The sequence below is a fragment of the Vicugna pacos genome, chromosome 4, assembly GCF_048564905.1.
Source record: "Vicugna pacos chromosome 4, VicPac4, whole genome shotgun sequence".
Taxonomy (NCBI): domain Eukaryota; kingdom Metazoa; phylum Chordata; class Mammalia; order Artiodactyla; family Camelidae; genus Vicugna; species Vicugna pacos.
The window spans coordinates 58,012,173-58,037,572 of record NC_132990.1 but is presented as its reverse complement, the minus strand read 5'-3'; the positions used below and the strand labels follow the sequence as shown (position 1 = coordinate 58,037,572).

Here is a 25,400-nt window from a genome sequence, read left to right as displayed (position 1 = left end):
TAAATTGTGTAACTGTCTGTGTCTTTCAAAGCCACCTCAAATCTTTTGGGAACAAGACAGTATAAAATAAAGCTTTTCAAGTCAAGACCGAAGCTCCCTATTTAACTCATTATGTTGTTTTTGGAAAAATCACTTCAATTGGCTTTACTTTCTTTGCTTCTAAGTTACAGATAAAGAGTTCTTCATGTGAATAGAGTGTAAATTAATATTTATAAAGCACTTAGAGTTCCCTGGACACAAGTCATTATGGAGACCAACTAATATTTAATCTCTATAAATCTCTACTATTTTATAATTCCCTCTCTTTTAATGTCCTTCCTGAACTTGCTTGTTCATTCATTTATTCAGCAAATTTGAGGATATACGGGTGCACCAAACACCTTGGAAATACCCAATTTAATAAACCTGGGTCCTTGCTCTCAAGTAGCATGATGAGCTGAGGATGTGTTTTCTACAAATTCAAGATTTAAATAACAAATAAGTAAATAGATACCCATTTGTAAAGTTTTGCAGTTACAGTGAAGAGAAGGAATAGGGAACAATGGGAGAGAATAATGATAGTTCTAGAGTTGGAGATGGAGGGGAAGGAAGGGTGAATTAGACAGCAAACTGCATACTCAAATGTACAGAGGCATTTGTCAGTACAGTAGGGATACTGTTGTATTTAAGCATCAAGTAAAACAGCATGAGAGATGAAGCTGGAGAGGAGGCTATGAATTGGATCATGGATAACCGTGAGTGCCTAATGCTTTCTTCCCCATTTCATGGCTGGTAGGTGGTAGAAAGCTGGTTTCCATCTAATAATTTTGGGACAGTTACCTGGGCAAATATTTTCTGGAAATCTCTTAAATAAAAACTTACATTTTTTTCATACCTTCTTTGAAATAAGGGCCCTTGGATTACAGATGGCCGTGAGCAACTGTTTTGCAACCTGAGCTAAAGAAGTTGAAAGAAGGTTAGTCATTCTCATCCTTGCCTGTTCCTTTTTTTTTTTACATTATTATTGATTCATAATCATTTTACAGTGTTGTGTCAAATTCCAGTGTTCAGTACAATTTTTCAGTCATACATGGACATATACACACTCATTGTCACATTTTTTTCTCTGTGATTTATCATAACATTTTGTGTATATTTCCCTGTGCTATACAGTGTAATCTTGTTTATCTGTTCTACAATTTTGAAATCCCAGTCTATCCCTTCCCACCCTCTACCCCGCCCCCCACCCCGGTAACCACAAGTCTGTATTCTCTGTCCATGAGTCCATTTCTGTCCTTGCCTGTTCCTTGTTGTTGCCTGTCAGCCCTATTCCTTTCCCTAATTCTTGTCTTCTCCAGACTCGGCAGCGGGAGTTACTGGTGAATATCAGCCCCACTTCCTACTGCATGTAGAGGTGCTTAGAAAATGTTCTACACATTTGAGGTATTATTATTAATGCTTATAACATTAGATTTAGAGTCAGGGGCTGGTCCTGGGTCCTCTGCTTAGTAGCTGAGTGATCTTGAGCAGGTTGCTTAACTTCTTGAAGCTGTTTCTTCACTTATATAAAGGAGGCAGTACCTACCTTCTTGAGTTGTAAGGATTAAGTGAAAAACTGAGTATATGTAATGCACTTACACAGTGCCTGCTTAATAAATTATAGGTGCTATTATTATTCATATTAGAAAAATAATCATCAAAAGGGAAAGTAAATTTAAAGCTTTTTTTCTGAACACCAAACATGGAAGACTAGAAGATGGAGAAGCTATTGAAAAAAATGACGTAGTTAATCTTGGTCAATTATTTGATGTTGATTATTTATTTCTTCATATAAACAGTGGGGATTCCAATTCCCCTTTTGTGTAATTTATTGGATATTTAAAAGGAATAGATGTGATTATAGATGTAAAATTTCCTTGAAAGCTGTGTGCTTTCATTTTGTGTTTTGTTTACAACATTATTCTGGATTCTCTAAGAAAGAGATGCCAAGGATTTTATTAGGGGAAATATTTGTGAGGAAAAGTAGAATAGGACTGGAGAAGCTGGCAGAGCTGGCCAACTATGGTGGAGGTCTGACCTGAGGAAAGGAGATGGGTAAGGAGGTTAGTGGAAACATCTTAGATGGCTATTCCATCCAAGGAAAGTTTGGCAATGGGAGACAACCTTGAACCAAAGTCAACCAATAGAGGAGTACTTGCATGTCCTGTGTTTCAGGAATGGGGCACCCAAGCTATTCTGAGCCCAGTAATTGGCTGGGAAGAGCTTGTGGGAAGTGTGGCCTCATCTCAAAGAAGTGATGGATTCCAGAGTAGCAGCTGGGGCCTTTGGTCAGTTCTCTCTGTAGTTATATACTCTCATGGCCACCACATTTACCATGATGATGAATCTGTTTTTTTAACAGGAGAATATACAGAATATATTTATTCTGATTCCCCTTGATATGTAAGAGAACTCTGCCCAGAATGTCCAATGCAGCCATTCTTCTAGTGAAGGTCAACAAGTAGCATGCTGGTAATGAGCTAAAGGAAATTGTGAGCATGAGCCCTGCTTCATCATAAGTAGACCCTTGAAAGAACTATTGGGGATGGGGTTAGTGTTCTCGCTTAGAACTGGTACCTTTCTTTATGCAAAATAGAATTTATTAGTAATGACCTCTGCATTGACCTTAAAGAGAGGTGAAAAATACTATTTCTTTAAACAGTTACTTGTGCTTGTAAAGCATTTCACATTTTACACACTAGCATGTATGTTTTCTTATGTGTTTGTCATAAAGATCTTGAAGAGAAAGAACTTCCATTTTAGAGACATCAGAGTGAGGATCAAAAAGGTTAAGACTGTATGTCTAAAGTACAGTGGTCTAAGTGGCTAAGTGGGGACTTGAACTTTTGTTGTAGTATTTCTGGCTTTTATCACTGCAGCACAGAGTTTGCAAGCACCTCTAATTTAATAAAACCATTCTGAATCCTTCTTATCATTGCTCCCAGTTTGAATGTCCTCATTTTATAAATAATGGAAAATTCTGGAGAGGCTCCATAGAAAACTAGTAGACATTTTTAAATGGGCCCTCAGAGGAGTGATGAAGGGAATTGGAGTAACTCACTTTGGAAAAGAGAAAGTGAGGTTTGACATCATTACTCACTTTACAGATGTAAGGGGTTATCATGAGGTAGAGATGGACAAATTGATCTTCATCTCCAGAAACATCAAGGTGTCAGGAAATAGGGCTTATGTGGAGGCAGAATAAATTTCTGAGTTGTCAGTGTAATTAAACAAATTACCAAGACCATGGGGAAAGCCTTGAATAGATATACAGATAAGAGCAAATACAACTGTCTGGCTGATTTCCTATCTGCTTACATGGAGGAGGGAAGCAACTGGGGACTTCCTGCCCTCTGTACCATGTAGGAGCTGTAATTCTTTGACCTCAGAACAGAGATTTCTGAGTCTGTTAGCCATAATGTGATGACTTGAATCATGTGAGAAGCATGCATAACACAGCTTATTTGGCCCTTATGTTGGTATTATAGAAATCTCACTGTCATTTTATCTTTTCATTCATGCAACAAATATTTAATGTGTGCCTACTGTTTCTTAGGCACTATTCTGGTGCTAAGGATCTATACAGTGGTGAGTAGACAAAGTTCCTGCCTTTACATTTCTTATATCTTGGTGGAGACAATTAACAAATAAATAACACATTCAGATAGTGATTAAGTGCTCTGGAAACAATAAAACAGTGTAATGTGATGGAGGGAGACTCAGGCTACTTTGGACTTGGTGGTGTGGGAAAGTCTCTCTAAAGAGGTGCCATTTTATCTTATCTGAGACCTTGGAAATGGAAGGGCTCAACCCTGCAGAGATTTAGAGGAAGAGCATTCCAGGCAGATGTAACATCTGTGTACGGTAACATTTGGGCTGAGCTTTAAAGATAGGGATACAGTGGAGGTAGCACAGCAGAGAGAGGGAAAACCAAGGGTGAAGATACTTTGAGGATTGTAAGGCACTTTCTAGAAATGGTGACTGGTGCAATTTGACTGGAGGCAGAGTTGGTGTTGGGATTATAAAAGGAAAATGCACTGAGTATATATTAGATACAGCTGATCTTCAAACTTGAACGGGTTTCAGAATCATTGGGGGCCTTGTTAAAACCAAGACTGCTGGGCCCCACCCGCAGAGTTTCTGATTCAGTTGGTCTGCTGTGAAGCCTGAACATACACATTTCTAATATGTTCCCAGGTGATGGTGATGCTACTGGTCCAGGGACCATGCTTTGAGAACCACTATCAAGATTACCATTTTGCATTCAATTAACCTACAAATATTAATAAGAAAAACTAACATTTTCTAAATCATCACTGTAGTCAGGTACTGAATGGACTCTTTTATGAAACCCATATAACAGCAAAATGAAATAGTAGTTATGACCATTTTACAGTTGTGGGGATAAGCACAGAGAGATCAAATAATGTATTGATGCTCATAAGGCTTCTTCACAAAGGAAGAAAGTGGCAGAACTGGGTGGTGAACCATGACCTTGGGATTCCAGAGCTCTTCCCTACCATACTATAATTCAACTACGAAGCCCAGTGAGGCAGAGAGGCAGCAGCTGGCTTAGTAATTTAATCAACATGAAATGAAGGAATCATTGAAGGAAAATGTAGCAAATGTCTAATAGATTCAGTTCGTTCCCTACTCTGCATGTCTTCCCTTTTGCTCTTTCCCAAGAGAACACTGATTTTACTTATACCACCTTCCCAGCTCTGGGAGTAAAATTTAATTACTCTGAGTCTAGGTCTGTCAACACATGGCATCTTCCTGGCAACTGTTGATTGGTTCTGGGTAGAATGTGTGTCCTAAATTGATCACATCAGACCAAATGGAAGCTGTACTCAGTTGTCCCTCAGTATCCTTGGGGGATTGGTTCCAGGACCCCCTCAAATACCCAAATCTGGGGATGCTCAAATCCCTTATATAAAACAGTGTAGTATTTCATGTAATCTACTCATATACTCCTGTATACTTTAAATCATCTCTAGTTGCTTATAATACTTAATACAATGCAAATGCTCTGTAAATAGTTTTAAATACAGTTGTAAATGCTGTGTAAATAGTTGCTGGTAAATTCAAATTTTGCTTTTTGGAACTTTCTGGAATTTTTTTTCCTCAAATATCTTCAATTCACGGTAAGTTGAATCCACAAATGTAGAATCTGGGGATATGGAGTGTTGACAGTATTCCATGGTTGGAAGAGCAATTTTTCCTAGTCTTTCTGGTTGTTGCTGGTAGCCGTTTTCAGCCCTGGAAACAGGCAGTCTCTGCACAAAGCTGACACCCTAAGGCTGCAGGGTGGGGAGTTAGAAGAAAGCTCTTGATGATACAGACCTGTCAATGAACCAAGAAACCCAGAAGCTTGCTTGACGTCTGGACTTTGTCATGTGAAATGACCAATTTCCCTCTCACTTGAGCCAGTTTGAGTTAGGATAACAGGCAGGTGAGAGCTTCATAACTGGTAGAATGGGCACTACAATGTGAAGGAAAATGTTTGGAATATATAAACGTTAATATAAAAATGAGAAGTGTTTTAAGTTTGTAGGATGTTGGGGGACATAATGGTGGTTGTTTAATCTGGGATGCTGTCTGGAAGGGGAGGTGTAGGTAGAGAAAGGAAGAAGAGTGAGATTATAGAGATTTCTCTGTAATGGCCTTGGTCCCTCACACCCTCAAGAATGCTCTCAGTAAATCTGAATGTCTTTAAAGTAATGATGGTTTCAATACATCTCAGTACTCTTACCCTCTTTAAGCTTGTTTATCTTCTCTATGTTTCTCCTCAAAATGAGTGTGTAACTCATTCTTTGGGATTCTAGATGATATGACTGAAAACATTTTGGCCAAAGCAGTTTGGTGAAGAAGAATTGGCCAGCATAATGATGGGGCTGAAGTGATGATTTGGTAAACAATTAAATTTTACAATCATTATTTTTTTCAAATAAATCTAATATTAATGCATCATAAAGGTGATTTTTGTACTTCCTGTGCTTCCCTGTTTGTGGCAAGGAAAAGCTGAAATAATCTATATATCTGATAATAGGTGATTCACTGGAAAAATTAAGTAACCAGTAATAGAGGATTAGCTGGATGAAATTAAGTGGCAAAAATAAGAGATTAGTTGAAATAAATTAAATATCCTTTACACTGTTGCAAAAGTAAAATTGTAGCCAAGCAAGAGGGGAAGTATAATTGAATGAGAAACGATTATGAAAATTTTAAGAGGAAAAAATGAATTTCTAGACTCATAAAATTCCAAATTTCAGATCCTCTTCTTTTTTTTTTTATACTGTTATTTCTTTTTATTCATACTTACTATGGAAAGATCAGAAATACAAACAAGCAAAAAAGACCATAATCTCACATCCCACTTCCTCAGAAATAAACACTGCCAACATTTGATTTATTTCCTTCTAGATTTTGAAAGCAGAGATAATAATTTATTTGTTTCTACCTGGATGTTGTCAACTGAAAAAAAAATACACAACCTAAAGCTGAGAATTATGCTTTATTTGATAAACTTACTGAGGACCTCAGCCTAGGAGGTAGCCTCTCAGTTCTGAGAGGCTGTTCTGAATATGTAAGGGAGAAGCCAGGAGATACAGGAGTTTTTGCCAACAAAACAAAACAAAAAAACCCCCCAAACTCCAAGTAGGTGAAACATCAAAACATTACTGCTAATTAAAGAAAAGCAGACATCTTACATTAATGAGTTTAGCACTTTTCTGTGTAGGGAAGATGCAAGAGTCTGAGCTTACTGAAATTATTCTTTTGATATGCACCTTAACTATCTAGGGCCAGTGTTCTACTTTCTCCATTACCTTAACTATCTAGGGCCAGTGTTCTACTTTCTCCATTCTGAATCCTCTCAGAGTACACTGTCAGGGGTGGCTGTAGTGGCTGAAGGCTTGATGGCCACAAAATCCTTTGTTTACTGATATGGAAGGAGACATTCTTTGTATGTGATAAAATATACACGTTAGTATGTTATTATTTTCTAAGTAACATACATGCACATGTTGGTATTTTTCTACAAAAAGGATTTATGCTATTTTTAGAAAACGACAAATGTTTGTAACTCAAGACAATAATTTTTTAAATGTTCTGTCACATTGGCTATTAAAATGAGTCCAAAATTTGTCTCTTAAAATCATAGAAGAAAAGGAGTAATGCTTGAAAGTGAGATAGAAATAAATAGAGCAAGAAACCATTTTTAAAACTGAAATATTTAGAAAAACAGATAAATATGTTTACAGACAGGTAAAATGTTTGCCAAACTGCTCTATTCTGCATTCACATAATAACAATACCTGGAGAAATCAGTGACTGGGGATATCTACTTTTCAACATAAGTGTGATTAATCTTTTGTGTTGGTCATCTTTTTTATCATATCATAGGTGGGGATAATTGTTAAGGTGAACAAGAAGTGATGTGGCATTCAACCAAGAAGCACGAGGTTGACTAACTTGTCCTCCTTTACATGGGACTGTCTGGTTTTAAAACCAAAAGTTCCTTAGCAAACCAGTAGCCTCCTCCAGTCCTGGGCAACCTCCTTCAGTCCTGGGCAAACCTAGACAGTTGGCTACCCTACTAAAACTCTCTCCTCTAAATGCTGGGAAGTAATGTCACCCTCTTACCTACAAGAGTGAAGGCATTTTGAAGAGCTGTCTTTGGGCCTAACAGGTAAAACATATTTGCTCTGTTTCTTGCATTTGCAAGAGTCAGTGCAGCAGTGAGCAGGAAAAAAAAATTAGGACTACAGACTAATTTAAATGTTGAACTTTGGGTGTCTCAAAGTAGAACAGCAAAGGCCCAGACTATTGGTCTTTTCTGGTAAGGGGGATAGGTAGTTCATCAGAATCACAGTGTAGCTTGGCTTGTAAATTATTTACAATTTGTTTTGTGGTATTTATGCTTAAGGACATAATGAATTATACACAATTTATTTTATAGGATGAGGCTCCTTTTTCTTGAGTTCCCCTTTTGTTTTTTTAAAGTCCTTTATCAGCTTATAGGGAAGGGGCCTCAACTAAGTGTGACCCAGTTAGCATTTGTAGTCTTCCCTGAGCATATGCTGCCCTTTCCAGGAAAGGAGCCTGAGGAGGGTTCATTTTTGTTTTGTTGACTGTAGCCTGACCTTCGCATGTCTGGTGATAAGAATTAAGAAAGAAAAAGTGAGGTGAAAAGGAATATGTTAAAAAAAAAAAGATGAAATTCATGGATGGATTTCAGAGTGTGTGTGTGTGTATGTATGTATTCTTTCCTAAAATGAAGTGTAATTTTTCTGGAAGAGTTTACATCAGATATTTGCTAGCACCTTAAATTGATTTCATATTCATATATATAATGACAATATTATATATATAATCTTATAATTAGGTCAGTCTTTAAATTTTTTTTAGGTAGAGAACTTGAATTATTCAAATAATTCATTAATGTGATTTGAATTTCTACTATGCACGCATCATAGAGTTGGAAAAAGGTGAGCTACTTCTCTGAGGGCTCTTGTGGTCTGAGAATGTGGAATTGAGGTGGCAGAATGTCAAGTGGGGACAGAGTTTAGGGAGGCTTACTGGCAAGCAGACACATACCAGCTGGAGTGTGGCAACTAGAGCTAGAAATGGTCTTCAGAGATTCTGTTATAGAGACAGAGTTTTCTGACTCGTTCAAAGCAAAGACCTTATATGGATTTATACTCAAGTGAAAACTTATACCCCAAATCCCGTGGGGATCCTTAGGCACATGAGCTTCCCTGCATGTGAAATGTATTCTGTGGCTTCAGTTTGAAAACAAAGTTTAGCACCACAGTTTAGGACAGGCATTTTCTGAAATGTCACTTCTACACCTCACCGTAAGTAGCTGGAAACATCATAAAATTATTTTGGTGTCTTATGTGTGATGTTAGTGATTAGCCTTAAGTAAAAAGTCACGTTCCTGGGGTTGGTATGTCAGGCCAACACCCTAAATTCTCATCAAGTTTGGTCATGTGGTGGTAGAAGTTTGCTTTTGAGTTTGGGTTGAGTCACTGACAGGATGACTCTTCATCCAAGAACTGTGGCATATTTTTGGGCCCCAGAATCAGAAGCAAGTGCAAACTGGTATTTGTGAGATTTTCCAATGAGAAACAGTGGGTGAGGTGCGTCAAAAGAGATGGTAGGGGGTTTGGACTAGAGATGGCACCTGGTGGAATCGCAGACATCATGCTGAGCTGTGTTCTGAAAGAGAAACAGCAGCTCTCAAATAGGGTCAGAGGAGGGTTAATGGGTAGTTTTGTTAGAGAAAGTCATAAAAGTCAAAGACAGCCTTGCGGAAAGCATCAGCTTTGTGATTAAGGTATCAGGCTGCTAATTATTCAGGGGAAGGTTGTCTGTTTGTCCAGACTTACATGTTACAGGCAGCACTGTGAGTCATGGGGGATTTGGTTGTTCTAACCAGAAAAACCAGAACAGATCTTAAGAGCAGAATCCCTTAGGACTAGCAGAGACCCTATAAAATAGCTCAAACATCAAGAGTTCATTTTCTTACATGAAGGGAGTCAGGGAATAGGTTGTCCAGCACTGATATGGCAGCCCCACAGAGTCCTCAGGGGCTTGGACTCCTTATGGCTTACAGCATTTCCATCCCTAGTGTGTGACCTTCATACTCACAGTCCAAGATGGCGGCTGCCTTCATACAACTATATTATAGTGCCTTTTATCAATATTAAAGGAACTTAAGCCCCCTGCTTTTGTCTGTGGGTTTTTTGTTTTTGTTTTTGGTTGGTCATCATTGCACTTACCAAAATCCTCTCTATCCCCACCAAGAAGTTTGTAAAAATTAATAGCTGTTAACAGGGGAACGTGTAGGGAACTGCTTGCTTACAATAATGAGACTTTGATGGAAATGTTGGTTTGTATGATTTAAACTTTAAAGACCACTGTATGAGAGGTAGAACCATCTAGTATTTCTCCTTAATTTATAAGGACAGGAACCAAGGTGTAGAGCAGGGCCATATAGCTAACTGGCCCTTTGTGGGGGTTTTGGTTAGGAGTCCCAAATTTGAACATGTCACTATAGGCCCAGTTTAGGTTTAGAGACAATTCAGTTGTCAGTGAAGTGCCGTACATGAGTGTCCGCCATTCTTGCACCCTAGGGGGAGTTAGTTTTTTAAAGCCTCTATTTTCCTTAAATCTTAAAATGGGAGTGATAAAAGTACCTGCTGTTAAAAGATTCTTATGAAGATCAGAGGGATTATATCATAAACCACTAGGACAGTGACTGGCACATGTTAAGTTGTGTGTAAATGGTTGTTTAAAAATTAAGATAAACTTTTATTAGAAGAGAAAATGACCCATGGGTCTTTGAGATTGGAATTTCCTTATTCTACTCCTTTTTTGGGTCACTAATAATAACATTTTATAGGGCCTGAGTATTTTATAGCTTATCCAATAATTTTATGTGCATTATATAATTTGGCTTGCACAAAATCCTGAGTTGGATCCTACTGGCTCCTTTTTAAGATAAGGTTGCTAAGGGTCAGAGAAGCAAAGCGATTTGTTTACTTTCAAATATCTAGCAAGTAAAAGAGCCTAACACACTTTCCCACTGGTACTATTACTGTTATCATTTTATACCACTTACCGTGCACCATACTGCAGTTTTAAAAAATGTTAACTCTGACCCTCTTTCTGAGCAAGCCTATAGGATATTATCCTTGTTTTATAGGTGGCAAAAATGAGGCCCAGAGGGGTTAAATAACTTGCTTCAAAGTCCCATAACTAATAAATGAGTTATCAGAATTCAAAACCAAGTCTGCTTGAGACCAAAACCCTTGCCCTTTTTCCTCCAACAAACTCTTATTATCATCATCTTCCAGAAGAAAAGATGGATTATGGATTCCTTGACTTGTGAGGACTTTGATAAGGATTGTGTCTCCATCTTTATATTTCCTGATCACAGTGCCTGGCACCAAGCCCAGTGTCTGGCATAATGAATGTGAGCTAAGTTAAATGGAGCAGGTCCCTTGTTGGCTGTCTTTTTTTCCTTTTGCGAGGTAAGAAGATGAGTACCTAGAAATCTGGCCCTTGGCTCAGCTGCAGCTTGGTGCCAGGTCTCTATTGAACGTCATTTCTAAAGTTCTTTAGTTTCTTCTCCATCACTGGTTGTCATCAGATATCACGTCATTTGCATTATTTTGGCTCTTCTTTGGGAAACCACTCAATGTTATGATTTCACTTGTCCATAGCAGAACAAGGGCTCAATAATGGAATGATAATTGAATTGTTAATGAAAACAGGCTTTGATGAAATGGAAACCTCAGTTCTTTGCCAGTTGGGAACATTCAGAACTGGGGGCTGTGGGGAACATGTTGGATGGAGTTAGCTGTGCTACAACAACTAAAAAGAATTGTAGGGAGAGAGGGATAGACAGTGTTTAGAGGGGGATGACTCTGAACTTTAAACAATCCTTGGGCAATCGGTAGACAAATGGAGGCTGGAAGGCAGTGACTTAGGTGGGGATGGTCAAGCTAACTTACTCTTGTTTTTTTTAATTGAAGTACTTGATTTACAATATTGTGTTAATTTCTGATATACAGCATAGTGATTCTTATTCTTTTTCATTTTAGGCCATTACACGATATACCATATAGTTCCCTGTGCTATACAGTAGGACCTTGTTGTTTATCTATTTTATATGTGGTGGTTGGTATCTACAAATCCTGAGCTCCCTGTTTATCCCTTCTCCTTCCCTTCCCCCCCGTACCATAAATTTGTTTCCTTTGTCTATGGGTCTGTCTCTGTTTTGTAAATAAGTTCATTTGTGTCCTTTTGTAAAAAGATTCCACATGTAAGTGTTATCATATGGTATTTTTCTTTCTTTTTCTGGCTTACTTCACTTAGTATGATGATCTCCAGGTCCATCTATGTTGTTGCAGATAGCATCATTTCATTCTTTTTTATGGCTGAGTAGTATTCCATTATATATGTGTGTGTGTGTGTGTGTGTGTGTGTGTTTGTGTGTGTGTGTGTGTGTGTGTGTGTGTGTGTGTATACACCCCCCCTCAACCTCTTTATCCAGTCATCTGTCAATGGACATTCAGGTTGCTTCTATATCTTGGCTATTGTAAATAGTGCTGCTATGAACATTGGAGTGCATGTATCTTTTCAAATTAGAGATTCCACCAGGTATATGCCCAGGAATGGGATTGCTGGATCATAGGGTAAATCTGTTTTCAGCTTTTTAAGGAATCTTCATACTGTTTTCCATAATGGCTGCACCAAACTACATTCTTACCAACCATGTAGGAGGGTTCCCTTTTCTCCACACCCTCTCCAGCATTTATCGTTTCTTGATTTTTTTAATGATGGCCATTCTGACGGGTATGAGGTGATACCTCATTGTAGTTTTAATTTGCATTTCTCTGATAATTAGTGATATTGAGCATTTTTTAATGTGCTTATTGGCCATTTGTGTGTCCTCATTGGAGAAATGTTTGTTTAGGTCTCTTGCCCATTTTTGGATTGGGTTGTTTTGTTTTGTTTTGTTTTATTTTGTTATTGAGTTGCATGAACTGTTTATATATTCTGGAAGTTAAGTCCTTGTCACTCACATTGTTTGCAAATATTTTCTCGCATTCTGTAGGTTGTCTTTTCATTTTATCATTCTTTTAATTTATTTTTTATTGAAGAAAACGTTTTATTGAAGTGTACTTGATATACAGTGTTATGTTCGTTTCTGGTGTACAGACATGGAAGCAACCTAAATGTCCATCGACAGATGAGTGGATAAAGAAGATAAGACACGAGTGCACACACACACACACTGGAATACTACTCAGCCATAAAAAAGAATGAAATAATGCCATTTGTAGTAACATGAATGGATCTAGAGATTACCATACCAAGTGAAATAAGTCAGACAGAGAAGGATAAATATATCACTTACATGTGGAATGTAAAAAGAAGATACAAATGAGCTTATTTACAAAACAGAAAGACTCAGACATAGAAAACAAACTTATGGTTACCAAAGGGGAAAGGTGGGTAGGGATAAATTAGGAGTTTGGGATTAGCAGATACAAACTATTGTCTATAAAAGTTAGATTAAGAACAAGGTCCTACTGTATAGCACAAGGAATTATATTCAATATCTTGTAATAACCTATAATAAAAAAATATGAAAAAGAATATATATGTGTATAACTGAATCATTATGCTCTACACCAGGCGCTCACTCATTCTTATGTTAATTCTCAATCATACAGATGAGGATGCTAACTTGGATATGGCAATGGCTAATATAAGATCATAAAACAAGTTGATAGCAAGTCCAAGCCTGGATTCTGGGCTCTCATTCTCCATCTAGGACTCTTTTCATACAAAGTTTGTGACTGACTGGCTGTAGGGGATGACAAGAACACCCTGAGGATGACCCCTATGCTTCTGGCTCTAATGCTGGAGAAAGAAGCAAAAGAAGTAAGCAAAGGTGTTGTGTTTGACAGGTTTATTCATGCAGCTAGTAATATATTGGTTTTTACTGTAAACTACTGGTGACCCCAATAGGGATGTGTCAATGGAATCTTTAGTTTAGCCATTTTGTAATAGATTGAAGGTGAAAGGGAATTGAGGTAGACAACTAGTGCAGATTATACTTCCAATGCATTTGGTGAATGGAAAAACTGAGATGGAAGGTGGGAACTGAAAGGGGAAAATAAAAATTTGTTTATTCTTAAGCATTTCTAAGACTTACGCTTGTTTTTAGGCTGAGGGGAAGAAGCCAGAGAAGAGGTAATTGAAGACAGATATTAGAGGGGATGGCAGATGGAGCACAGTCCTGGAAGAAGATGAAGGAGAAGGAATCTTGTCCACAGGGCAGTGGGCTAGCTCTGGAGGTGAGGAAGGACATGTGAGGGAAGGAAATAAGGTATGAGTGCTGTTATATTTAAATTTAGAGGAGGAGGGGCATATGGTACTAGTGTTGAAAGCCTTTCATATTCTCTGTGAAGTAGGAAATATTGTTTGTTAAATTGGCTTGGACCTTAGTAAGTTTTGCATCCCTCATAGGGGAGTCATCACTCATAGGGGAGTCATCACTCATAGAGGAGTCAGGATCAGACAACACTGTCACATAAGAACATAAAGATAAAGGAATAATGTATGAGTTAGACAAATTACCATTTGTCTTTTTGGAAATGAAGCATGAACAGAAGGGATAACTCCCGGCTTTGCTGATTGTTTTGTCTCATTTGAGAACAGAAGTGGGCAGTTGATTTTTAGCCAGGATGCTTATGGATATGTACACATAACTGATGTTTTTGCATGCTTGTTAAACCTACCAGAAAACTGCCTCCTGCCAGATCATTGCCATTCCCTGATCGATCTTGGGCTCCTAATCAGTTTAGACCACTGTGGTGAATTCCAGCTTTTTCCCCATTCTCTGCTGAAATACAGCCACTTCTGAGATGGAGCGTGAAACTGATTATGACAGAGCCACGAAATTTCCTTCTCCTGAAAGGACGACCTGATGAAACTGGTGTTTCCAGGCTGGAATCTCTGTCTCCCTCGGGACTGAGAAGAGTGCAGACTTCATTTGTCCTTCTCTGAGCCCTCTGTCCCACTATCCCATGATTTCAGCCACATATCCTGTGGTATCTGGTTAGATTTAAAGTTCCATATGTGAATCTTGTAAGTCCTGGGTGTTACATTAGAGAGAGTTTCAGTTTAGAGATGAATGTTCCTGTGTGTAAGTCCTAGCTCCATCACAGAGCTCCATCACAGGAGACTCATTTAACCTCTCTGTGTGTCAACATACTTCTCAATAAAAGAAGTTGATAATGTCTTCCTTGGTTACTTCAAATTTTTAGTTGAGAGGATTACACAGACCAATGAAGATACAAAGTGATATATATATATATATATATGTTAAGGTGCTTTTATTAAGAACTGGGGGAGGGAACTGTCATTTATTGAATACCATTCATGCTCTAGATGTTGCACTAGATGCTTTACTTTCATGGTCACATTTCATCCTGCAGAAAACCTCTGTGGTTAGTATTATTATCCCCACTTTACAGATGATGAAATGTATCCAAGGATGTGGTGACCCCTTATCTTTTTTTGTTTGGGACAGTCCTGAGTCATACCTATTGTCCCAGAGTAATCATTAATAAACTTCTCTTTCACTGTCAAAATTTTGGAATATAAACTATACGGTCATCCTGTGTGAGGGTGAGGGCCTGAGGCTGGGTAAAATTCTATCTTCTTTTGAAGGTGTGGGTGGGAGGAATTTCTTTGGTATGATTTTCTGTGTTTTATTTCTGCCATGCAACAAGGCTGCACTCCTGTGCCTCAAAAGTAAGAGAGACTCTCTGCTAATCTACTGAGTCCTGCTTGGGCTCTCTTAGCAGGGTCCATTCATCAAAGAATAAAAGTCAAGAAATGAAGCTATAGTAAGAGAGAACCATCTGGTTATATGTATGTTGGATTGATTGATTGATTGATTCATATGTTTCATCCATTTACTCATTTACTGACTGTTTACTACTTGCAAGGCCCAGTGGCAGGTATGAGCGTGAAAGGATAGGAAGTTGACCACCACCCAGATCCTGTCATCAAAAAGTAGTCTGATAGATGCATTGAACTAAGATGCGAGGCTGCAGGAGCACAGTTAAGGGAGTGGTCATGGAATGCATCATTGATGTTTGGTGAGAGAGATCACTTCCTGCTTAGAGTAGTTTGGGAAAGTTTCTTTATAGGAGGTGACCTTATGGCTAACTTCTAAGATTTGATAGGATGTGAACCCACACAAATCAGGGAGAAAGGATTGTCAGGCAGATGGATCATCAAAAGCAAGGTGGGACATCTTAAAATAAGGTGCCGGGGCAGTTCATTTTTATTAAAATGGAGACTATATAAAAGAAGATTTGGGAAAAATCAAATGAGAATATTTGATTGGGTTTACACTGTGGGTGACATGCATACTCATCTAAAAAGATTTAAATTTTAATTTGTAGTAGATATACATAGAAGATAAATTACTTAAGTTTATTTATCTATTTAGTTTTATTTGTAGCAGGAGTGTGAAATAAACAAATCTGATAGTTCAGAAGAAGGTGGAGAGAAACAAAAAACATGGCGACTGTTGTTAAGTGTGTTGTCTCAGTAAGAAAATGGAGGATAGTAAAATTAATCCTAATTCTTGTATTTTGCAAAGTATTGTAATTTTTATTTATATACAGATGGACCATGAAATATTGGGCATGGCATGATTAAGTATAATGGCTGCTGAAGAGATGTTCAGTCGTGTGACCCAGGAAATATGGAGCTGTAAATGGGGATCTTTTTCAACTCAGACTCTGAGTAGGAAGGGACTTTTTGAGCCAAAAGGGGGTTAAGCTCCCATATATCATCCACAGTGTAGAGAGCATCAATGAGGAGGGCAGAGAGATGGCAGCTGCTAAAAGGAATATGAATATAGAATTTTCAGGTCAAAGAGACAGAGCTGTAGGTTCACATAGCACTTAGATTAACAAGCTGAGCAGTGGTTCTCAAAAACTGTATCAACAGTTAATAACTTCATAATAATAATAGCAAAAATGGTAGCAATGCAGTTGGTTTCTTAAGAACTGAACAAACAGCAAAAATAAAACCTAACAATAATTGTTTATCTCTGTTAGTTAAAACGAGCAGAGGCAACTGAAGACCATAGTCAACCTAGGATCCCAATGATCAAGCTCTGGGAACAATACGTTCTTCCTGAAAGTTGCTAGAATTACATCCATTTTGAGATTCTATGCACGCAGCAACAGCTTTGTTTATTGTAGAAATAGCCAGACTTTTCTGGTAACTACTGAGTTAAAGAGTTCAGTACATTTTAGCAGTGTACTAATTTTAATATCCAATTTTAACAATCTTTCATAGTTCAGTAGGTAACCAGAAAGTAGTCCTTAGATATACTAGGATATGAAAATCTATGGAATAGTTTAATATTTGCCAAGTAGAAACAGTTAATTTCTCATTAGGGGACCACTTTGAAATGAAACATATTGGCAGCATTTTTTATAGCAATTTAGAAGGAAGTGCTGCCTCCATAGAAATAATTATAGAGTCAATTATTTGATCAAGCAAACACTTAGAAATGAAAGTGCTAGAGATTAAAAAAACACGCATCCAACTCACGTCAAATGGTGTGAGGGACACAATCAATGTCAAATACACTAAAAAGCATCTGGACCTGCGGGGCATCGCAACACCCCTGTAGCCAATCTGGGTTGACATCTCTAGCCTCTATGCAAAGGCCTTGGGTATTGAGATCAGAACCTATTACCTGTCCCACAGTAAAGTAATCAAATGTAGCTCATTTCAGAACATGGGCTTGGACATGCTCAACAAATGTCTTGTCATCTTCATAAAACTATAAGCTAAAACGAAATAAACAAAAAACTCTGCTCTTGTGATAGAATAGCAGTCCTCTTATCAGATATGATTGGGACTAGTAGTTGGTTAGTTTTTTTAAGAAGCTGATTAAAATGGGGATAAAATGATACATGTAAACCATAAACATTTAATTTTAATGTAGAAAACATATGTGTATATGCTTTTGCCAATCTTTTGATGATAGGTCAAAGCCTTTCTTTGGGGATGGTTGACTGACTGTAGTCATTCTTCATAAACCACAGCCATGATGCATGATCTACATTTCCAGTTCTGCTTTCTTTAATGTGGAATAAGAACTTAAAAGTATTTGTTAAGCAACTTGGTAATAGAATTCTTTCAGATTTTTATTATTGACAGTCATCTAACTCACACCTATTTCCAAAGCATTTACTTAGTGATTCATAAAAATATTCAAATTCTTTTTCATAGAGACAACTTCTATTGCATTTATAGTTTATTGGATTCCAAAAGTATTTAAATTATGCTGTTTTACTAGTAAGTACAATTGGCATAAACACATTTGGATGCAAACCCAGATGACTCATAGTAAACCAACAACAGATTGGTGGTGTGTTCAGTGGAGTAGCCTGATGTCTGTTTCATGCGCTTTAACTGTGCATCCATATGCTTTGGGTGTCTGTCCATATGTTTTACAGAAAGATTGGAGAACGTGATTAACTTGGCAAGGAAGTTAGGTGAAGGGCACTCAAGGTAGTTATATAGGTCCCTGTACTTGGTTTGTTCCTCTGCCTGCAACCTTAAAGATACTGGTGCCTGGAGTGGGCAGCTAAGATTAGTGCTCCCCACCTACCCCCATAACCTTACAGAATTTTGGGGGATAAATATTATTCCTGTCTGGGTGAGTGGCATTTTTTTTTTAATCTACCTTTAACTTCTTTTAATGTGGGAATAATAAGTACTTGTTTAAGCTAATAGCAGCTGGGTATTCTGTTACTTGTTAGAAGCATTCTGTCACATATGCTAACACCAAAAAGAAGAGTCCATCAAGCACTTTTCTGACCTTATTAATATTTTTAGTAATCCTTCATTATCATCTTAGAGGAAAAGGCATCCTTACTGCACTTCAATGCAAGTTACCTTCAAGTTAAGTGCTTACTTCTTCCAAAACTTTTGATCAACCGTTATTTCCTTATTCTGTTACCTTCACTTGCATAATTTTGTATTACCTCATGTTTTTTTATAAACAACTATTGTATAATTTCTGTATAGTAAACTACACATATTTCAGATGTACAATTTGATAAATTTTGATAGATGTATACACCTATGAAACCACCACCACAGTCGAGATACTTAACAATTCCATCACTCCTCAAGAGGTGCAAATCTCAAGTAGTTTATCCCTTCCCACCTCCTTCCCCTGCTGGTAACCATAAGTTTGTTCTCTGTGTCTCTGAGTCTATTTCTGTTTTGTTAATAAGTTCATTGTGTCTTTTTTTTTTAGATTACACATATAAGTGATATATGGTATTTTTCTTTCTCTTTCTGGCTTACTTCACTTAGAATGATGATATCCAGGTCCACCCATCTTGCTGCAAATGGCATTATTTTATTCTTTTTATGGCTGAGTAGTATTCCATTGTTTATGTATACCACAACTTCTTTATCCAGTCATCTGTCATGGACGTTTAGGTTGTTTCCATGTGTTAGCTATTGTAAATAGTGCTGCTATGAACATTGAGGTGCATGTGTCTTTTTGAATTATATTTTTCTCTGGATATATGCCCAGGAGTGGGATTGCTGAAACATACGGTAAATTTATTTTTAGCTTTTTAAGGCATACTCATGCTGTTTTTCATAGTGGCTGCACTAATTTACTTCCCACCAACAGTGTGGAGGGTTCGTTTTTCTTCGTACCCTCTCTAGCATTTATCGTTTGGGGACTTTTCAATGATGGCCATTCTGTTTGATGTGAGTTGATACCTCATTGTAGTTTTGATTTGCATTTCTCTAACAATTAGGAAAATTGAGTATCTTTTCTTGTGCCTCTTGACCATCTGGATGTCTTTTTTGGAGATGTCTATTTAGGTCTTCTGCCCATTTTTTGATTGGGCTGCTTGTTTTTTTGATATTAAGCTGTATGAGCTGTTTGTATATTTTGGAAATTAGTCCCTTGTTGGTCGCATGATTTGCAAATATTTTCTCCCGTTCTGTAGGTTGTCTTTTTGCTTAGTTGATGGTATCCTTAGTTGTGCAAAAGGTTTTAAGTTTAATTAGGTCCCATTTGTTTATTTTTGCTTTTATTCCCATTACTCTAGGAGCTGGTTTGAAAAAAAATATTGCTGTAATTTATGTCAAAGAGTGTTTTGCCTGTGTTTTCCTCTAGGAGTTTTATAATGCTGGTCTTACATTTAGATCTTTAATCCATTTTCAGTTTATTTTTGTATATGGTGTATATGTATATGGTGTAATTTCAGACTTTTACAGGTAGCTGTCCAGTTTTCTCAGCACCACTTATTGAAGAGACTGCCTTTTCTCCATTGTATATCCTTGCCTTCTTTGTTGTAGATTTTTTTAACCTTTGTTGAGTTATAGTTATTTTACAATGTTGTGTCAATTTCCAGTGTAGAGCACAATTTTTCAGTTACACATAGACATACATATATTCATTGTTGCATTCTTTTTCCTTTGTCATAGATTAACTGACCATAAATGCATGAGTTTATTTCTGGACTTTCTATCCTGTTCCAGTGATCTGTGTGTTTGTTTTTGTGCCAGTACCATACTGTTTTGATTACTGTAGTTTTGTAATACAGCTTGAAGTCAGGGAGCACGATTCCTGCAGCTCCATTCTCCTTTTTCAAGATTGTTTTGTCTGTTCAGGGTCTTTTGTGTTTCCATTCAAAGTTTAACAATTTTTGTTTCAGCTCTGAGAAAAATAGCATTGGTCATTTGATAGCTATTGCATTGAATCTGTATATTGCCTTGGGTAGTACGGCTATTTTAACAGTATTGATTCTTCCAATCCAAGAATATGATGGATCTTATCTGTTTATATCATCTTCAGTTTCTTTCATCAGTATCTTACAGTTTTCAGAGTATGAGTTCTTTGCCTCCTTGGGTAGGCTTATTCCTAGGTATTTTATTCTTTTTGGTGTGATGGTAAATGGGATTGTTTCCCTAATTTCTTTTTCTGCTATTTCAGTGCTAATGTATAGTGTATAGAATTGCAACTGATTTCTGTATATTAATTTTGTATCCTGCACCTTTACCAAATTCATTGATGAGCTCTAGTAGTTTTCTGGTAGCATCTTTAGGATTTTCTATGAATAGCATCATGTCATCTGCAAACAGTGACAGTTTTGCTGCTTCTTCTCCAATTTGGATTCCTTTTATTTCTTTTTCTTCTCTGATTACTATGGCTAGGACTTCCAAACTATGTTGAATAAAGTGAGAATGGGACTCTGTGTTTTGTTCCTGATTTTAGGGAAAATGATTTCAGCTTTTCCTCAGTAAGTATGATGTTAGCTGTGGATTTGTCATATATGGCCTTTATTATGTTGAGGTATGTTCTGTCTGTGCCCACTTTCTGGACAGTTTTTATCATAGATGTTGAATTTTATCAAAAATTTCTCTGCATCTATTGAGATGATCATATGATTTTTATTCTTCAGTTTGTTACTGTGATGTATCACATTGATTGATTTGTGGATATTGACAAATCCTTGCATTCCTGGGATAAGTCTCACTTGATCATGTTGTATGATCCTTTTAATGCATTGTTGGAGTTGATTTGCTAGTATTTGTTGAGGATTTTTGTATCTATATTCATAAGTGATATTGGCCTGTAATTTTCTTTTTTGTGATATCTTTGTCTGGTTTTGGTATCAGGGTCATGATGAATTCAAAGATGATGAGTTCATAGAATGAGTTCAGAAGTGTTTTTTCCTCTGCAATTTTTTGGAATAGTTTCAGAACAATAGGTGTTAACTCTTCTCTAAATGTTTGGTAGAATTTGCTGGTGAAGCCATCTGGTCATGGACTTTTGTTTTTTGGGAGTTTTTAAATTACTTATTCAATTTCAGTGCTGGTAATTTGTCTATTCATATTTTCTATTTCTTCCTGGTTCAGCCTTGGCAAATTGTACCTTTCTAAGAAATTGTCCAATTCTTCTAGGTTGTCCTTTTTATTGGCATATAGTTGCTCATAGCAGCCTTTTACGATTCCCTGTATTTCTGTGGTGTTGATTGTAACTTCTCCTTTTTCATTTCTGATTTTATTAACTTGTGTTGTCTCCCTTTTTTTCTTGATGAGTCTGACTAAAGGTTTTATCAATTTTGTTTATCTTTTCAAAGAATCAGCTTTTTATTTCACTTATCTTTTCTATTGTTTTTATGTCTCTATTTCATTTATTTCTGCTCTAATTTTTATGACTTCTTTTCTTCTGTTAACTTTGGGTTTTGTTTGTTCTTCTTTCTCTAATTGCTTTAGGTGTAAAGTTATGTTGTTTATTTGAGATTTTTCTTGTTTACTGAGGTAAGCTTGTATTGCTATAAACTTCCCTCTTAAAATTGCTTTTGATGATTCCCAGAGATTTGAATCGTTGTGTTTTCATTTTCATTTGTCTCAAAGTATTTTTTGTTTTCCTCTTTAATTTCTTCAGCGATCCATTGGTTGTTTAGTAGCATGTTGTTTAGCCTCCATGTGTTTATGGTTTTTGCAGTTTTTTTTTGTAGTTGATTTTTAATCTCATAGCATTGTGGTCAGAAAAGATGCTTGATATGATATCAGTTATCTTAAATTTACTGCAGGTTGCTTTGTGCCCAGCATGTGATCAGTTCTGGAGAATATTCCCGGTGCACTTGAGAAGAATGTGTATTCTGCTGCTTTTAGATGGAATGCTTTGTAAATATTAGTTAAGTCCATCTGGTCTAATGCATCATTTAAGGCCTGTATTTCCTTATCGATTTTTCTGTCTGGATGGTCTGTCCAGTGATGTAAATGGGGTGTTAAGGTCCCCCACTATTATTGTGCCATTGTTGATTTCTCCTTTTATGTCTGTAACAGTTGCCTTATATATTGAGGTGTTCCTATGTTGGGTGTATATATATATACACCCAGTCTCTTGTAATAGTCTTTATTTTAAACTCTATTTTGTCCGATAAAAGTATTGCTACTCCAACCTTTCTTTTGGTTTACATTGTCATGAAATATCTTTTTCCATCCCCTCACTTTAATCCTGTTTGTATCTCTAGCTCTGAAGTGGGTCTTTTGTAAATGGTGTATATATGAATCTTATTTTTGTATCTATTCAACAAGCCTATTTCTTTTGTTTGGAGCATTTAATCCATTTACATTTAAGGTAATCTTGATATGTATGTTCTTTTTGCCATTTTGTTGATTGTTCTGCATTTGTTTTTGTAGGTCTCTTTCCCTCTTCTTTTTGTTCTCTTCTCTTATGGTTTGATGATTATGGAGTGACACTGGTTTGTGGTTACCATGAAGTTTTGGTATAGAAGTCTATATATATATACATGATTGTTGTAAGTTGCTGAAGCATTACTGAAGAAAAAGAATGAGGCTGGAGGAGTAACCCTCCCAGACTTGAGACAGTACTACAGACCTACAGTAATCAAAACAGTATGGTATTTGTACAAAAACAGACATATGTATCAATGGAACAGAATAGAGATCCCAGAAATGAATCCACAAACTATTGGTCAATTAATCTTTGACAAAGGAGGCAAGAACATAGAATGGAATAAAGACAGTCTCTTTAGCAAATGGTGTTGGGAAAGCTGGACAGCAGCATGTAAATCAATGAAGGTAGAATGCTCCCTCACATTATACACAAAAATAAACTCATAATGCATTAAAGATTTAAACATAAGACAAGACACAGTAAACCTCCTAGAAGAAAACATAGGCAAAACATTATCTCACATACATCTCAGCAGTGTTCTCCTAGGGCAGTCTACCCAAATAATAGAAATAAAAGTAAAAATAAACAAAAGGGACCTAATGAAACTTACAAGCTTTTGCACAGTGAAGGAAACCATAAGCAAAACAAAATGAGAACCTACAGAATGGGAGAAAATATTTGAAATAGATGAAACTGACAAAGGCTTGATCTCCAAAATACATAAACAGTTCATACGACTTAATAAGAAAAAAACAAGCAACCCAGACCAAAAATGGGCAGAAGACCTAAACAAGAAATTCTCCAAGGAAGAAATACGAATAGCCGATAGGCACATGAAAAAAATGCTCAATATCACTAATTATCAGAGAAATGCAAATCAAAACTACATTGAAGTATCACCTCACACCAGTCAGAATGGCCATCATTCAAAAGTTCACAAATGATAAATCCTGGAGAGGCTGTGGAGAAAAGGGAACCCTCCAACACTGTTGGTGGGAATGCAGCTTGGTGCAGCCATTGTGGAAAACAGTGTGGAGATTCCTCAAAAGACTAGAAATAGACTTACCATATGACCCAGAAATCCCACTCCTGGGCATATATCCAGAAGGAGTCCTGCTTCAAAAAGACACCTGCACCCCAGTGTTCCTAGCAGCACTAGGTACAATAGCCAAGACGTGGAAACAGCCTAAATGTCCACCAATAGATGACTGGATAAAGAAGCTGTGGTATATTTATACAATGGAATACTATTTAGCCATAAAAATGACAACATAATGCCATTTGCAGCAACATGAATGTCCCTGGAGAATGTCATTCTAAGTGAAGTAAGCCAGAAAGAGAAAGAAAAATACCATATGATATCACTCATATGTGGAATCTTAAAAAAAAGAAGACAAATGAACTTAAATATAAAACAGAAATAGACTCACAGACATAGAATACAAACTTGTGGATCCCATGGGGGACGGGGGTGGGAAGGGACAGATTGGGAGTTCAAGATCTGTAGATACTGACAGATATATATAGAGTAGATAAACAAGTTTATACTGTATAGCATGGGGAAATATATTCAAGATCTTGTAGTAGCTCACGGTGAAAAAGAATACGAAAATGAACATATTTATATTCATGTATGACTGAAAATTGTGCTGTACACCAGAAATTGACACAACATTATAAACTGACTATAACTCAATAATAAAAAAAGTTTCTGATCTCTTAATTTCCAATGCATTTTAGGTACCCTTCATTTGTATCCTCCTCCCCTCACGATTACTTTTCTTGTATGTAGTTGTGACCTTTTCTTTTTTACCTAGAGATTTTTTTTTAACATTAGTTGTAAAGCTGGTTTGTTGGTGCTAAATTCTTTTAGCTTTTGTCTGTCTGTGAAACTTTTTATTTCTCCATCAAATCTGAATGAGAGCCTTGCTGGGTAGTGTTTTTGGTTATAGGTTTTTCCCTTTCATCACTTTAGATATATTATGTCACTCCCTTTTGGCTGGTAGAGTTTCTGCTGAAGTATCAGCTGATAATCTTATGGGAGTTCCCTTGTATGTTATTTGTTTCAGATCTCTTGCTGATTTTAATGTTTTCTTCTTATCTTTAATTTTTGTCAACTTGATTACGATGTGCCTCAGTGTGTTCCTCTCTGGGTTAATCCTGTGTGGAACTCCGCACGTCCAGGACTTGAGTGACTGTTTCCTTTCCCAGGTTAGGGAAGTTTTCAGCTATTATCTTTTCAAATATTGTCTCAGGTCCTCTCTCTCTCTCTCTCTTCTCTTTCTGGGACCCCCTATAATGCAAATATTGCATTTCATGTTGTCCCAGAAGTCTCAAAATATCCTCATTTCTTTTCATTTTTTTTCTTTTTTCTTTTCTACGGCAGTGATTTCTACCACTGCCTTCTAGCTCACAAGTCTGTTCTTCTGCCTCATTTAGTTATTCTTGGTTCCTTCTAGTATATTATTTATTTCAGTAATTGTATTCTTCAGCTCTCTTTTAGCATTCTTTGTATTTTCTAACTCTTTGCTAAAACCTTTGCACTTTGCATCTATTCTCCTCCCGAGTTCTCTGATCA

General features: G+C 36.9%; 1 long non-coding RNA gene across 8 annotated transcripts in view; it reads left to right on the top strand.

Annotated features, from left to right (window-relative positions):
- The window catches only part of LOC140696123 (uncharacterized), a 673,002-nt gene that overhangs the window by 131,802 nt on the left and 515,800 nt on the right, over window positions 1-25,400 (top strand). For 6 of the 8 annotated variants that reach the window (XR_012072172.1, XR_012072170.1, XR_012072171.1 and 3 more), the window contains exons 2-3: window positions 890-955; window positions 13,766-13,895. This is a non-coding gene — a long non-coding RNA (uncharacterized lncRNA). Of the gene's footprint in view, window positions 1-889; window positions 956-1,337; window positions 1,423-13,765; window positions 13,896-25,400 lie in introns of all 8 variants that reach the window. The other 2 variants (XR_012072174.1, XR_012072173.1) reach the window with 1 other exon arrangement.